The sequence below is a fragment of the Equus przewalskii genome, chromosome 3 (genome assembly GCF_037783145.1).
Source record: "Equus przewalskii isolate Varuska chromosome 3, EquPr2, whole genome shotgun sequence".
Classification (NCBI taxonomy): Eukaryota; Metazoa; Chordata; class Mammalia; order Perissodactyla; family Equidae; genus Equus; species Equus przewalskii.
Window position 1 is genome coordinate 4,814,196 of NC_091833.1, and position 15,917 is coordinate 4,830,112.

The 15,917-nt window shown below is 37.6% G+C and overlaps 1 long non-coding RNA gene across 7 annotated transcripts in view; it reads right to left on the reverse strand.

Moving 5' to 3' along the window:
* The window catches only part of LOC139082439 (uncharacterized), a 45,935-nt gene that overhangs the window by 26,484 nt on the left and 3,534 nt on the right, over positions 1–15,917 (reverse strand). For 5 of the 7 annotated variants that reach the window (XR_011538423.1, XR_011538424.1, XR_011538425.1 and 2 more), the window contains exon 1: positions 11,431–11,808. The exons of 1 other annotated variant lie outside the window; for it this stretch is intronic. This is a non-coding gene — a long non-coding RNA (uncharacterized lncRNA). Of the gene's footprint in view, positions 1–11,430; positions 11,810–15,917 lie in introns of those variants that run through there. One more of the 7 variants, XR_011538427.1, reaches the window with a different exon arrangement.

Below are 15,917 nucleotides of genomic sequence, written 5' to 3' on the forward strand. Positions count from 1 at the left end.
TCCTTTCTTTGATTTAATTGCATACAGTAAAATGCACAGATCCTAAATGCGCATTTCGATGGACTTTGGCAAATGTATATACTCATTTAAGTAACACCTCAATCAAGGTATAGAGTATTATCATCACCCTGAAAGTTCCCCTGTGTCCCTTTCAAGTTTTAACCCTCTTCCCACCAGATGTAACCACAATTCTGATTTCTCTCTATGAGGAAACACAGTTATGATTCTTCATAGATTAGTTCTGCCTGTCCTTTAATTCGATATAAATGCAAACATACAGTATGAGTTATTTTTTATCTTGATTGATTCTCACATTGTGTTTTTGAGATTTACCCATGTGTTGTATGAATGAGTAATTTGTTCCATTTTTGCTGCACACTATTCCAGTGCACAGATTTATCACAGTTTGTTGATCCGTTTTCTTGTTGATGGACAACAAGAAAATTTAAACATGTTGTTTTGAATTTCTTACTATTATGAGTTAAGCTGCAATAAACATTCTTGCAATGAACAAGTCATTTTGTGGAAATATGCTTCCATTTCTCTTGGGTAAATAGGTAGAAGTTGAGTTGCTGGATCATAAGGTAGGTGTATTTTGAACTTTATAAGAAACTGACAGTTTTCCAAAGCGGTTGTCTAATTTTACACCTCCACCAACAACACGTGAGTGGTCCAGTTGCTCTGCATCCTTTCTGTCATAAGATATTGTTAGTCTTTTTAAATTTTATAGATTTTAGTGAATATATAATAGTTTCTTATTATGGTTTTAATTTGCATTTCCCATCAGGCTTAAAACATCGAACATCTTTTCATGTACTTAGCGGTCATTCATATATCCTCTTTTGTGAATTTTCCAAGTCCTTCAACTATTTTGTCTTGGGTTGTTTCTCTTTTTGCTATTTATTTGTGGGAGTTCTTCATATATTCTGGATACAAGTTTTTGTGGATATATATGGCATACTTTGCAGAAAATACTGTCTACGTTTTCCTCATTCTGTGGTTTGCCTTTTCATTCCTGTAATGATGACTATTAAGGAGCAGAAATTAATTTTGATGAAGTCGTTTATTATCTTTTTCTTTTATAATTTTCACATTTTGCATTCTATCTAAAAAATCTTTGCCTAAGCCCAGATCACAAAGATATTCATCTATTTTTTCATCTAAGAGTTTTATAGTTTAAGCTTTTACATTTCGAGCTGTAATCTACTTCCAGCTGATTTTGTGTATGGTGTGAGGGATGAGCAGCAGTTCAAATTTTTTCCCACACAGATATCCAGCTAGCCAACATAATTTGTCAAAAAGATTTTCCTTTTCCCATTAAATTGTATTGGTGTTCTCTTGAAAAATCAATTGACTGTATACATGTGGATCTACTTTTTGACTTTCTTTTTTGTTCCATAGATCTGTTTGTCCGTCCTTACACCAGTATTACACTGTCTTGATTACTATAGCTTTATAGCAAATCTTAAAATCAGGTAGCATAAGTCTTCCAACTTTGTCCTTCTTTGTTTTGGCTATTTTAGGTTGTTTGCATTTCTATATAAATTTTATTAGCAGCTTATTTATTTCTACCAAAAAAGCCTGATGGGATTTTGATTGCAATTACACTAAATCTATAGATCAATTTGAGTGAAATTTGACATCTTTATAATACTGAGTCTTCCAATTCCATGAGCATGGTAAAACCATTTTTATTTAAGTCTTTACTTTTTCCTTGACAGTATTTTATAGATTTTAATGTAAAGGTCTTTTACGTCTTTTGTTAAATTTATTTCTAGATATTTGTTGGTTTTATTATGAATGGTATTTTAAAAATTCTATTTTCCAATTGTTTGTTGCTAATATACAGGTATACAATTGATTTTTGTACATTAGCTTTTTATGCTGAGACCTTGCTGAATTCACATATCAGATCTACTAATTTTTTAAGATTCCTTTATATGTGCAATCATGTCATTATGAATAGTTTTACTTCTTCATTATCAACGTTTTATTTCATTGAACTCTAGTAAAACGTTGAGGAGAAACTGTTTAGAGTAGAAAAATTTGCCTGTTCTCAATCTTAGGATGAATGTTTTTGATATTTCACCATTAAGAATGACATTAACAAATGATGTTAATGCTTTCAATATTTCACCATTAAGAATGAGATCTTTTTCAGAGATGCCCTGTATTAAATTGAAGAAATTCTCTTTTATTTCTAATTTGCTCAAAGGTTCTTCTTCCTTTTTCATAATCATAAATGTGTGTTGCATTTTGTCAAATACTTTTTCTGCACTTCTTGAGATCATCATATCACTTTTCTCTTGCACTCTGTAAATGAAGTGAATTACATTGGTTTTTGAATATTAAAAGAATCTTACATTCCTAGAACTAAACCCACTTGATCATAATGTATTGTACTTTTTATATACTTCTATACTAACTGCTAATATTACATTAAGGATTTTTTTAGTCTATTTAATGAGTGATACTGACCCGCAGTTTTCTCTTCTTGCAATGTCCTTCTCAGGTTTTAGTGTGCTGGCTTTATAAAATGAGTTAGAAAGTCCCTCCTCCTCCATTATTTTTGATGAGTTTGTATAAGATGAAGGTTATTTCCTCCTTAAACATTTAATAGAGTTCACCAGTGAGGTTGGTGGAGACAGGGGTTTATTAGTGAAAAGGATTTTAATTATGAGTTAAATTTTTAGTGAATATTTAGAGCTAGTCAGATCATCTATTCTTTAAACAGTTTGGATTACCGTATTTTTTTAAAAGTTGTAAAACGTGGTGACATAAGGTGCCTGTAGTGATATCCTCTTTCATTCTTAATGTTAGTCTTTGTGTTTTCCCTCTTCTTTCTGGTTCAGTCTTGTTCGTAGTTTATCAATTTCACTAATATTTGTTAAATAATATCAACTTTTGGACTTCACATTTATCTATTTTTTCCATAGAAATATATATATATATATATATGTATGTATGTATGTATATATGTATGTATATAAAATACATACATATATATACAATTTCCTCCTTTTAACTTACTTTGACCTTAGTTGCTCCAGTTTTCCTAGTTTCTTAATGTAGAAGTTATATAATTTATTTTAGATCTTTCTTCTTTTCTAATATAAGTATTTAAAGACATGATTTTCTCTCTTAGCACCACTTCAGCTGTGCCCTACATATTTTGATATTTGTGTTTTCATTATTAATTACTTCAAAATATTTTCTGATTTCTCTTATGAATTTTTCTTTGAACCATGGATTATTTGCCAGTGTGTTGCTTAATTTTCAAATGTGTGGGCAATATGTAGATATATTTTTATTAATTATTTCTAATTTAATGTTATCCTGGTCAGAGAACACATTTTGTATTATTTCAACCTTAAAAATTTGAAGGGACTTGTTTTATGATCCAGAACCTGGTCTATTTTGGTTAATCTTTTATGTGTCCTTAATAAAAATGTATATTCTGTATCTGTTGATTGTAAGAATTTTATAAATGTCTATTACATTGTGTTGCTTACTAGTACCTTTTCTGATTTTTTTGTCTCCTTGGCCATCAGTTACTGAGAAAGGAGTGTTGAGGTCTCCCATCCTGGTTGTCCATCGATCTGTTTCTCCCTTTAGTTCCGTCTATTTTTCTTGCATGTAGTTTGATGAATGCACATGCCTTAGATGCACATACATTTAGGATTCTCTCTTCTTGATGAATTGACCCTATTATTATGAAATGTCTCCATCTTATGTCTGGTAATATTTTCTGTTTTGAAATCTTCTTTGTTTAACAGAGGCATACCAGCTTTCTTATGAGTAGTGTTTAGTATATTGTTTTCCTCTTTTGATTTTTTCTATTCACATTTTCATATTTAAGGTACATCAATTATAGATACCAATTAGCTGTTTATCCATCCTGAGAATACTGGCTTTACAATTGGAGTATTTACTCCCATTTAAGGTAATATAGTTATTGATAAAGATTGGGCTTAAATCTATCATTTTGTCACTTTTTTCTATTTTTCTTCTTCTATTCTCTGATCCTTGATGCTCCTTTCCTGCCTTCTTTTGTATTCATTGAGTACTTTTTAGAATTGGGTTTTTTTTTTTCTCTGCGGGTTTTTAATCTGTGTCTGTGTGTTTTCTGTGGCTGCTCAGGGAAATCGCAATACATATTTATTAAATGAGTAAATGAGTGCTGCAACATGTACCCACCTACAATCCACCTTACCAATCCTTCATCAAGGCTAGGAGAACATCACAAGCCCTACACAGCCAAAATTGATAACACACCAATAGAAGGAAGATTCTTTAAATTCAGGTTCACATTGTGATATTAAAGAATTCTGGGTACTCGTAGGAAGCTCACTTTGAGGATCATAATCAATGAAGAATCTGATGTAAAGACCATCAAGAACAAGGTGATGTCAGCAACACAGTGGAGTGAGCCATTCCCTTTGTCTCTCCCTCTTTGAACTATAGTTAAATGGACAATCATTGAGCAATGGAGGAAACCCACACAGCACAACAGGATGCCTGAGAGACACACGCAGCTATACATCTAAAGGTAGATGGATTGGGCCTTGGGGAAGTGGTGGAGATAGGTGAGGACTCCCTGCCCTTCCCCAGCAGCCCTGTGCCTGCATGTGAATGCTTTCCTGGCTGGCATGAACACCCACAGTACCACTGTGCCCCGAAAGTGAGACTGCACCTTGCACTGACTGTAGGAAGAAGCAGCAGCAGCCCTTAGCTTGTGATCACTTTCCTGGTGGTGGGAGAGCCCACCATGCCACTGTGGCCCCAAGAAGTGGCACAGGTGCGGACCCCACTAGGAATCCCTGCCCACCAAGCACAGTGGCCAGCACGACTATAAGAAGAGGCAGCAGCGATCTACACACACACACAAATACTCTCCTGACAAGTGCAAGCACCCATAGTACCCCTACAACTTCCAGCAGATGGGGTGAGATCAAAAACACAGCTCCTGCTCCCTGCTAGTGGTAGCAGGTGGGATCTGCAACCTAATACTACCACAAATGTGCTGAGAAAATATTAGCTCATCAAACACCATGAGAAATTACAGCAACAACTTAGACCAGAAGGAAAATGACAATTCTCCAGAAACCAATCATGCAGACACAGAAATTTACAATCTAAATGACAGAGAATTCAAAATAGCTGTCATAAAGAAACTTAATGAGTTACAAGAAAACACAGAAAGACAGTTCAATGAGTTCAGGAATAAAATTAATGAGAAGAAGGAATATTTCACCGAAGAGATTGAAACTGTAAAAAAAAAAAACAAAAAACAAGCAGAAATTCTGGATATGAAGAACACAATTAATGAAGTAAAAAATAATATAGAATCCTTTAAAAAAATGGAGCTGATGTTATGGAGGAAAGAACTGATGATTTAGAGGATGGAAATATAGAAATGCTACAGGTGGAAAGAGGAGAGAGAACTAAGACTTTTTTTTTAAATGAAGGAATTCTTTGAGAAATATCAGACTTTATTAGGAAAACCAACATAAGGATTATAAGTATTCCAGAGGGAGAAAAGAGGGAGAAAGGAGAAAGGAGTTTGCTCAAAGAAATAATAGCTGAGAACTTCCCACATCTGAGGAAGGAACTGGATTTACAAATACATGAAGATAACAGAACACCTAATTACATCAATGCTAAAAGACCTTCTCCAAGGCATGTAACAGTAAAACTGACAAAAGTCACTGACAAGGATAAAATATTAAAAGCAGCAAGGCAGAATAAAATAACCTACAAAGGAACCCTGTCAGGCATCCAGCAGATTTCTCTGCAGAAACCTTACAGGCTAGGAGAGAAGGGAATGATATATTCAAAATATGAAAGACAAAAACTTTCAGCCAAGAATACTCTATCCAGCAAAACAATCCTTCAGACATGATGGAGAAATAAAAGCTTTCCCAGATAAATAAAAGCTGAGGGAGTTTATTGCCACTAGACCTCCCTAAAAGAAATGATTAAAGATGCCCTCATACCTGAAACAAAAAGACAAAGGTCTAAAAAGCTTTGAGCAAGGAGATAAATAGACAAAATCAGAAAACTGTGGCTCTCTTTCAGAACAGGGAAGCAAATACTCAGTTATAACTTAAAAGATAAAAGGAAGGAAAACATCAAAAGTCAGTATAAACACTTTAACTTAGTCACAAACTCACAACACAAGACAGAATAATTTGTGACAACAATAACTCAGAAGGGGAAGAGGAAGGGACAGAACCTGCTTAAGGCTAATGGAAATAAGAGGCTATCAGAAAAAGGACTATCTCATCTATGAGATCTTTTATACAAGCCTTACAGCAACCACTAAACAAAAAATAAGAGCAGGGCCACAATTCATTAAAAAAGAGAAAACCTCCACAGAGAAAACCAAAATGAAATGGCAGTCAAAAATACAAAGGAAAAGAAACAATGGAAACAAAGAACAACCGGAAAACAGATATAAAACCGCAGTATGAAGCTCTCATATATCAATAATCACTCTTAATGTAAGTGGATTAAATTCTCCAGTCAAAAGACACCGAGTAGCTGGATGGATTATAAAATAAGATCCAACAATATGCTGCCTCCAGGAAACACATCTCAGCTCTAAAGACAAACAAAGGGTCAGAGTGAAGGGATAGAGGACGATACTCCAAGCAAACAGCAAACAAAAGAAAGCAGGTGCTGCCATACTTATATCAGACAAAGCAGACTTCAAGATAAAAAAGACAAAGAGAGACAAAGAGGGACAGTTATATAATGATAAAAGGTACATTTCACCAAAAGGACGTAATACTTATGAACATATATGCACCTACCACAGGAGCACCAAAGTATATAAAGAAGCTATTAACATACATAAAGGGAGAAGTTAACAGCAACACAATAATAGTAGGGGACCTCAACACCCCACTTACATCAATGGACAGATCATCCAGACAGAAAGTCAGCAACAAAACAGTGGATTTAAATGAAACACTTAATCAGATGGACTTAATAGATATATCGAGAGCATTCCATCCAAAAGCATCAGAATATACATTCTTCTCAAGTGCAGATTGCACATGGGTCATTCTCAAAGATAGACCATATATTGGGAAATAAGGCAAGTCTCAATAAATTTAAGAAGACTGAAATCATCTCAAGCATCTTTTCTGACCACAATGCTATGAAACTAGAAATAAACTACAAGAAAAAGGCTGGGAAAGTCAGAAATATGTGGAAACCAAACAACATGCTACTGAACAACCATCAGATCAATGAAGAAATCAAAGGAGAAATTAAAAAATACCTAGAGACAAATGAAAATGAAAATACAACATATGAACTCTTATGGGACACAGGAAATGCAGTTATAAGAGGGAAATTCATAGCAATACAGGCCCACCTGAACAAACAAGAAAAATTTCAAATAAGTAATCCTTCTTCTTCTTCTTCTTCTTTTTTTTTTTGGTGAGGAAGATTGGCCCTGAGCTAACATCTGTTGCCAATCTTCCTCTTTTTGCTTAAGGAAGATTGTCACCGAGCCAACATCTGTGCCAATCTTTCTCTATTTTGCATGTGGGATGCTACCACAGCATGGCCTGATGAACGGCATGTAGGTCCATTCCTGGGATCGGAACCCGCAAACCCCGGCTGCCGAAGTGGAGCATGTGAACTTAACCACTATGGCCAGCCCCTCAAATAAGTAATCTTAAACTGAATCTAGCAGAACTAGAAAAAGAGGAACAAACAAAGCCCAAAGTCAGCAGAAGGAGGCAAATGATAAAAATTAAGGCAGAAATAAATGAAACAAAGACTAAAAAAAAAAAAAAGTAGAAAGGATCAATGAAACTAATAGCTGGTTCTTTGAGAAGATAAACAAAATTGACAAACCTTTAGCCAGACTCACCAAGAAAAAAAGACAGAAGGCTCAAATAAATAAAATTAGAAATGAAAAAGGACAAATTACAATGGATACCACAAAATACAAAGGATTATAAGAGAATATTATGAAAAACTATATGCCCACAAATTGGATGACCTAGCAGAAATAGATTAATTATTAGATTCATACAACCTCCCAAAACTGAATCAAGAAGAAATAGAGACTCTGAATAGACAAATCACAAGTAAAGAGATTGAAACAGTAATCAAAAACCTCCCAAGAAACAAAAGTCCAGGACCAGATGGCTTCTCTGGAGAATTCTACCAAACATTCAAAGAAGATTTTCTACCTATACTTGTCAAACTCTTCCAAAAAATTGAAGTAGACAGAACACGTCCTAGCTCATTCTACGATGCCAACATTACCCTGAGGCCAAAACTAGACAAGGACAACACAAAGAAGGAAAAGTACAGGCCAATATTGCTGATTAACTTAGATGCAAAAATATTCAACAAAACATTGGCAAATTGAATACAGCAACACATTAAAAACATCATACATCATGATCAAGTGGGATTTATTTCAGGGACACAGGGATGGTTCAACATCTGCAAATCAATCAATGTGATACACCACATTAACAAAATGAGGAACAAAAACCACATGATCATCTAAATAGATGCAGAGAAAGCATTTGACAAGAGCCAACATCCATTTATGATAACAACTCTCAATAAAATGCATATAGAAGGAAAATACATCAACATAATAAAGGCCATATATGACAAACCCACAACCAACATCATACTCAATGGCGAGAAACTGAAAGCTATCCCTCTAAGAACAGGAACAAGTCAAGGGTGCCCACTATCACCACTTCTATTCAATATGGTACTGGAGGTTTTGGCCAGAGCAATTATGCAAGAAAAAGAAATAAAAGGTATCCAAATTGGAAAGGAAGAAATGAAACTCTTGCTGTTTTCAGATGACATGATTCTATATGTAGAAAACCCTAAAGAATCCATCAGAAAACTATTAGAAATAATCAACAACTACAACAAAGTTGCAGGGTACAAAATCAACTTATAAAAATCAGTTGCATTTCTATACACTAACAATGAACTGGCAGAAAGAGAACTCAAGAATACAATCCCGTTTACGATCACAACAAAAAGAATAAAATACCTAGGAATAAATTTAACCAAGGAGGTGAAAGATATATACATTGAAAACTACAAAACATCATTGAAAGAAATCAAAGAAGACACAAAGAAATGGAAAGATATTCCATGCCCATGGATTGGAAGAATAAACATAGTTAAAAATGTCCATACTACCTAAATAAATCGACAGATTCAATGCAATCCCAATCAGAATCCCAATCACATTCTCCACAGAAATAGAATAAAGAATCCTAAAATTTGTATGGAACAACAAAAGACCCTGAATACCAAAGCAATCCTGAGAAAAAAGAACAAAGCTGGAGGCATCACAATCCCTGATGTCAAAATATACTACAGAGCTACAGTAATCAAAACAGCATGTACTGGCACAAAAACAGATACACGGATCAACAGAACAGAATTGAAAGCCCAGAAATAAAATCACAGATCTGAGGACAGTTAATCTTGACAAAGGAGTCAGGAACATATAATGGAGAAAGGAAATTCTCTTCAATAAATGGTGTTGGGAAAACTGGACAGCCACATGCAAAAGAATGAAAGTGGACCATTGTCTTGCACCACACACAAAAATTAACTCAAAATGGATTAAAGTCTTGAATGTAAGACCTGAAGCCATAAAACTCCTAGAAGAAAATATAGGCAGTACACTCTCTGACATTGGTCTTAGCAGCATCTGTTGGAATACCACACGTACTCAGGCAAGGGAAACAGAAGAAAAAATAAACAAATGGGACTACATCAGATAAAAACCTTCTGCAAAGCAAATGAAATCATGAACAAAATGAAAAGACAACCCATGAGCTGGGAGAAAGTATTTGCAAATCATATATCTGACAAGAGGTTAATATCCAAAATGTACAAAGAACTCATACAACGCAACAAAAAAAAAAAACCAAACAACTCAATCAAAAAATGGGTGGAGGATATGAACAGACATTTTTCTAAAGAACATACACAGATGGCCAACAGAGACATGAAAAGATGTTCAGCATCATTAATTATTAGGGAAATGCAAATCAAAACTATAATGAGATATCACCTTACACCTGTCAGAGTGGCTATAATTACCAAGACAAAAAATAACAAATGTTGGAGAGGATGTGAGGAAAGGGAACCCTCAAACACTGCTGGTGAGAAAGCAAACTGCTGTAGCCACTGTGGAAAACAATACAGAGATTTCTCAAAAAATTAGAAATACCATAAGATCCAGCTATCCCACTACTGGGTATTTATCCAAAGAATTTGAAGTCAATAATCCAAACAGACTTATGCACCCCTATGTTCATTGCAGCATTATTCACAATAGCCAAGACGTGGAAGCAACCCAAGTGCCCTTCTACAGCTGAATGGATAAAGAAGATGTGGTATATATATACACAATGGAATACTACTCAGCCATAAAAAAGACACAATCCTCCCATTTGTGACATAATGGATGGACCTTGAGGGTATGAGGTTAATCAAAATAAGCCAGACAAAGACAAGTACTGCATGATTTCACTCACATGTGGAAGATAAACTAATACACGGAAAAAGAGAACAGATTAGTGGTTACCAGAGGGGAGGGGGTTGGGGGGGCAAAAGGGGTAAAATGGCAGGTGTGTATGGTGACAGATAAAAGTTAGATCACCCGTGGTGATCATGATGCAGTCCATACAGAAACTGATAAATAATAATGTACACCCCAAATTATACAATGCTATAAACTGTTATGATCTCAACAAAACAATTGGAAAAAAAGAATTCTTGCCTCAAATCTAATACAATTGCTTTTTGGTCTAGTTGCATTTTTTTACTCCTTCCTTAATTCAATGATTTTTCCTTCTAACAAATACACATTTTCTTCTTTGGCTATATATCAGAATCGCCTTTGAAGATTTAAAAAACTACAGATGCGTAGATCCTATCCAAGATGCACTGAATGAAGATCTTCCAAAAGCTTCCAATACACATGAATTGAGAACCACCGCGCTATTGAATGCCCGCTAAACTCCGGACACTGGCTACAAGCATCAGTCCTGTACTACCTCCCATCAACCCAGCCCAGAGCAGCTTCCCTCACAGCAATGTACACAAGGTCCTTCTCTCTTCTCCTCATTACACACAAGGCCAGAAAGGGGGGAAAAAAAAAAGAGACTAAGAGGCTCATTAGGTTTCTAATAGTTTTCCTTTTTCTTTTCTTTTTTGGAGATCGGCCCTTTTGAGGCACATCATGACTCAAATAACTCCCATGGGGGAAGGGAGAAGAGGAGTGTTGGAACTGCAATGGCAGCCAAAGAAATTTATGAAAAACAAAGACAGAAAAAGAAGAAAAAGGAAAGAAAAGAGAAAAGCCTCATCAATAACGTACTAGAAGAGATTTCTTTAAAATACGGGCATTACCTCTTCACATTTCTTCTCTGTGTGCTCTGCAGATGGAGCAGACTGTGGCCATGCATTCTTGGAATGCCTGGATTATTTCTAAGCCACTGGCCGCATCTCTGGTCAGTGTGAGCTTTGTTTGGTTTATCATGATCAGCTCCCAGAAGCCAGTGGGTACTCACCGCCTCCAGCGGAGTCTTGGGGCCCTACAAGGCCACGAAGTAAAGTGAAACTACCAACACACTTTTCAGTGCGTGAGCTCCTTCCTCTCTTCCAGGGGCAGAGCCTGCTTCGGGGTTTACCATTCACCCTGAAAGCTGGGTTTAATTGCGTCGCTCAGAGGCCTGGCAGTGAGAATGGAAGCTTGTTGCTCTGGTGAGGACACCCAAAACACCTTTCCATCCGTTTTTGTTTCCCTGGAAGCTGTACAGTCGGAGAGAAGGAAAGAAAAACAGGAAACTACAGCAAGGAATGCTTCATGGAATAACTGGCTATGTGAGAAGATCCCAGGGGAATACATTAGTGCCCCTAATGATAGCTCAGACTTGTTCCTTTCCAAATTACTAGTGTTACGTGTGCACTGCGGCAAGTGTCCATAACGTGAAATTGTACCCTGCTTTTGCTTTTATTCCATCTTTTGGGTGGACAAGAATTGGGTGATTATATTTTGCACGGTTTCCCGGAAAATCAGGTAATGCTGTAGTTCAAGGAAACAGACACCAGGTAAATAGCACCTGTTTACAAGTGCCCAGCAGCCAGAATTCAAAATGCCCATCACCTCCCCCACGCTGTGGGCCTGGATGCCAGCCATAGGGGAACTACGGCTTCGCGCACAGGTGACAGGGCTGATGGCGTTGAACTGGGTGTGTCTTGTAAGCTGTTCACGCTAGTTTACAGAAAGGCCTGATAAGAACAGAGAAAGCAAGCTTCCTCCCAAACCAGAGGCTTCAAATTGGAGGCCTCTGTGCAGCTCTATGTGTATCTGCGTATGAATTAGAAAAAGACATTCCTTTATCTGAGTAGACTTCCTTAGGACCCTCAGCTCAAACACAACCTACCCAGTTGCACATGGTGGCCCCGGTTGCCAGACATGCTTTGTCTGTTGGTAAAATATCAGAATATTTCACACACAGAAAAACAATATTTACATTTTCCCTTGAAAACTTGGAATTGTGGAACACTGAATTCACATTCCCACGTCACAGCTGTAATTGAAGACGAACAGCAGCTGCCCACCTGAGATGGGCCGCATGCTCTCCGGTTTACTGCAGTCCACTCCACTCCCTATCGTCCTTCACCTCTCACTTAACTCATTGATTTAACTTGCCAGGCACTGAGAACATTAGATTTTACAACCATTGTCAAGGTCTTCAAAGCTTTGCTCAACACATCCTCTCAGGGTTAGGTTTCCTGCTTGCCTTCCTGAAAGAGTGAAAAGCCCTTACACAGAGGTTGAAATGGTGGGGTCTGGAGTAAGATAGCCCTGAGTTCAAGGAGCTCTTCTGCCACTTCCTGTCTATATGACCTCCGCCTGAAATCTGGTTCCCATTCTCTCTGCCTTTGCTTTAAGGTTCAGCCTGAACAGCACCTCCTCCAAGAAACTCTCTCAGACTGACTCCACCTGCTGGGATCAACCTGAACCTTAATACCAAAGATCTGTGCCCTCAACACTGAACCCACATCCCCACATGGCAGCTGCCAGGGAAGATGAATCGCAGCTGCCCACATGAGATGGGCCATGTGCCCTAGACAGGCTGCAGGGAGCTCATGTACCTGGCTGAAACAGAATGTGAAATCTTGTGTACACGTAACTTTTGCATTTGAGGAAGAAGATAGTAGATGCCTTTCATCAGATCTCCAAATGGATTGGTGAACATAAATAGCTTTAAGAACCACTATTCGTAGCATTTATCTATACCACTAATTTTCCCCATAGGACATGCTGGAGTTTACTTCTTTATATTTTATCATTCTTAATTATTATGCTTGTTTATGTATCAGGCTAGAGCACAGTCATGCTGCGGTAACAAACAACTCCAAAATCTCTGGAGCTTAAATTAATAAATGTTTAATTCTCACATAAAACCCACTTTGGGTCTAGATGATTCTCCCAGGCTGCTCTCTTCCATGTAATGAGGCAGCTCATACTTCTACAGCAACTTACGCTTCCACAGTTGCCAAGACAGGGGAAGAGAGGGATGGACCAATCAATCAAATTCTTCTTCCTGCAGGCAACGCTTGTCATCTTCTCTTACATTTCATTGGACAAAACAAGTAACGTGTCCTTACCTAACCGGGTGATGGCAAGGAAGTTCTAACCCCTCATATGCCCAAAAGAAGAGAAATTAAAATATCAGTGAACAGTGCGAATGTACCTGCTTCCCAGTTTGGCCTAAAAGAGTATAGTGTTGACCTAAGTAACTACGGAAAATGGTATTTTGACTAGAAATTGTAAGGCTAAAGGAAAAAAAGAACTGTATATAATTGTTGCACGCTAGTTAGTAGTTTATTTCTCTCAGGGGCATGGGCTAATGAGTCTGAAGCTGCATGGATATGAGGGTTGAGCAAATATGTAAATAAATGTAGATAATGGGAGCCAGGTTTCTCACTGCCAGAGAAAGAAATTGGTAAACAATCAAGTGAGGAAAGCTAGAATTAAATCTGTGGTGCTGAATTAGAGACAAAGGGACAAACTCATGTTCATGTAATTCATATATAGGTAGACAGATACAGAAATAATTATAGAGAGGTGTATACATTGGTTAGTGTACATACATATATTTCCTAGCTCTGTCCACTGACAACACTCAGAAGCAGTGACATGCCAGTTAACAGTGAACACACCCGGGGCCAGATCTTGGTTTCTAAATACCATTCTTCATTAGAAAGAATCAAGGCTTCTCAAAGAAACAGTTGACCCTAGGCATGGAGCATAAAAAATGCAAGATGAGTTTCACCATCTTGTAGCGACAAAAAGTAAGGAAGTACTCGAAAAAGCATGTCCATGTCAAGGGGACATAAGAGCCAACCTGAAAGAGCTCTCAATGGCCCAAGCTGGAGAAACTTGAACAACAAAATAAGTACTTAGTATTAGATTATAACACAAAGTACAAAATAGGGATGCATGAGTCCATATAGATATAAATAAATGCTTACATAGAATAACAGGGAGAAATCTTCCTTGTTGAAGATCTCTGAGTTAGATACGTAGATACTCCCTACCCAGGAGGGGAGCTTAATTCCTCTCCCTTTGAGTGTGGGCTGGATTTAGTGACTTACTGCCAAAGAATAAACTATGGAAAGGGAAAAACAATAACTTTATAGTGGAGAAACCTGGCAGATACTGCCTTAACCAAATGGTCAACATTAATATCACCAGTGATAAGTCATGTTGATGTTATATAGCCCATGATATATGTATGATGTAAGAAGAGACTTGAATCCCAGTCCCACCACTTATCACCTGTGGGACTCTGAATTTCTCTAGGCCTCAGGTTCCTCACCTGGAAAATGAGAGAAACAATAAATCTCTTCCCATACGATTACTGTGAGTAAATGTGATACATGGAGATCTTAGAACAGGGCCTGGCATCAAGTACTCAGTGCGTAACTGGCTATTATTAGATTTCTTTATCCTTTCCAGTGCCCTGCACAGAGAAGACTCTAAGCATAGTTCTTGGTCCTGACGGCATGGTTACTACTGACTCAAGCCAATCATTTCAGAGGTTAAGTCTTACATCCGGCAGGTCCCAATGCAGGATTTCTGGGGCATCTCATCTCTCACTGGCTGAATAGGAGTATTTATTATTATATCTAAACATGAGGGTAAGCCTTGGAGCACAAGGAAAGGTCAGACTATAGGGTGGGTGGAAGCACTAGCCCTGGGGTTCAGACCCCAACTCAACCCGCAGGAGCTGCGTGATCAATGTTTTTACCTCTTTGAGCTTCCTCGTCTGCTAAATGGTTATAATGCCAGCATATATCTTAATAATAATTTAATAATCCTCCTCTTAGCAAACTGCTGGTTACACAGTAAGTAAGAAATAAATATTTGTTATTACGATACAAGATAAAAAGAGGAATCTAGCTGCTGGTACGGACATATTCCATTTGATGAGAAGGACACTTAGAAATCTCTCATCACAGCCGGGAGCTTTTCTGGGGATCCTTACAGGCCCTGAGATGAAGGAAGAGACAACGGTTCCTTCTTCCTCAACCCCGCTGTCTGGGAAGGGGCTGGGGGACTGAGGCCAGAGGTCCCAACCTTGGCATCTGGGCCCATCGCCTCTCAGAAACAGCTGCTCCCCCATCCCCTGCCACTCACAAGCCGGACAGGCTGGAGGAGGTGGATCTGAGCAGATGACCCCTGGGATTCACAGGTCACACACAAGCTGGGAGGGGGAGGGCCCCAAGGAACAGCAGCTGTTGTTTTCTGGGCTGGGTCCCCCGGGGAATATTTGTTTAAGTTTCAATGAAATGATTTTAATTTAGTGGATCTATGTTTTATA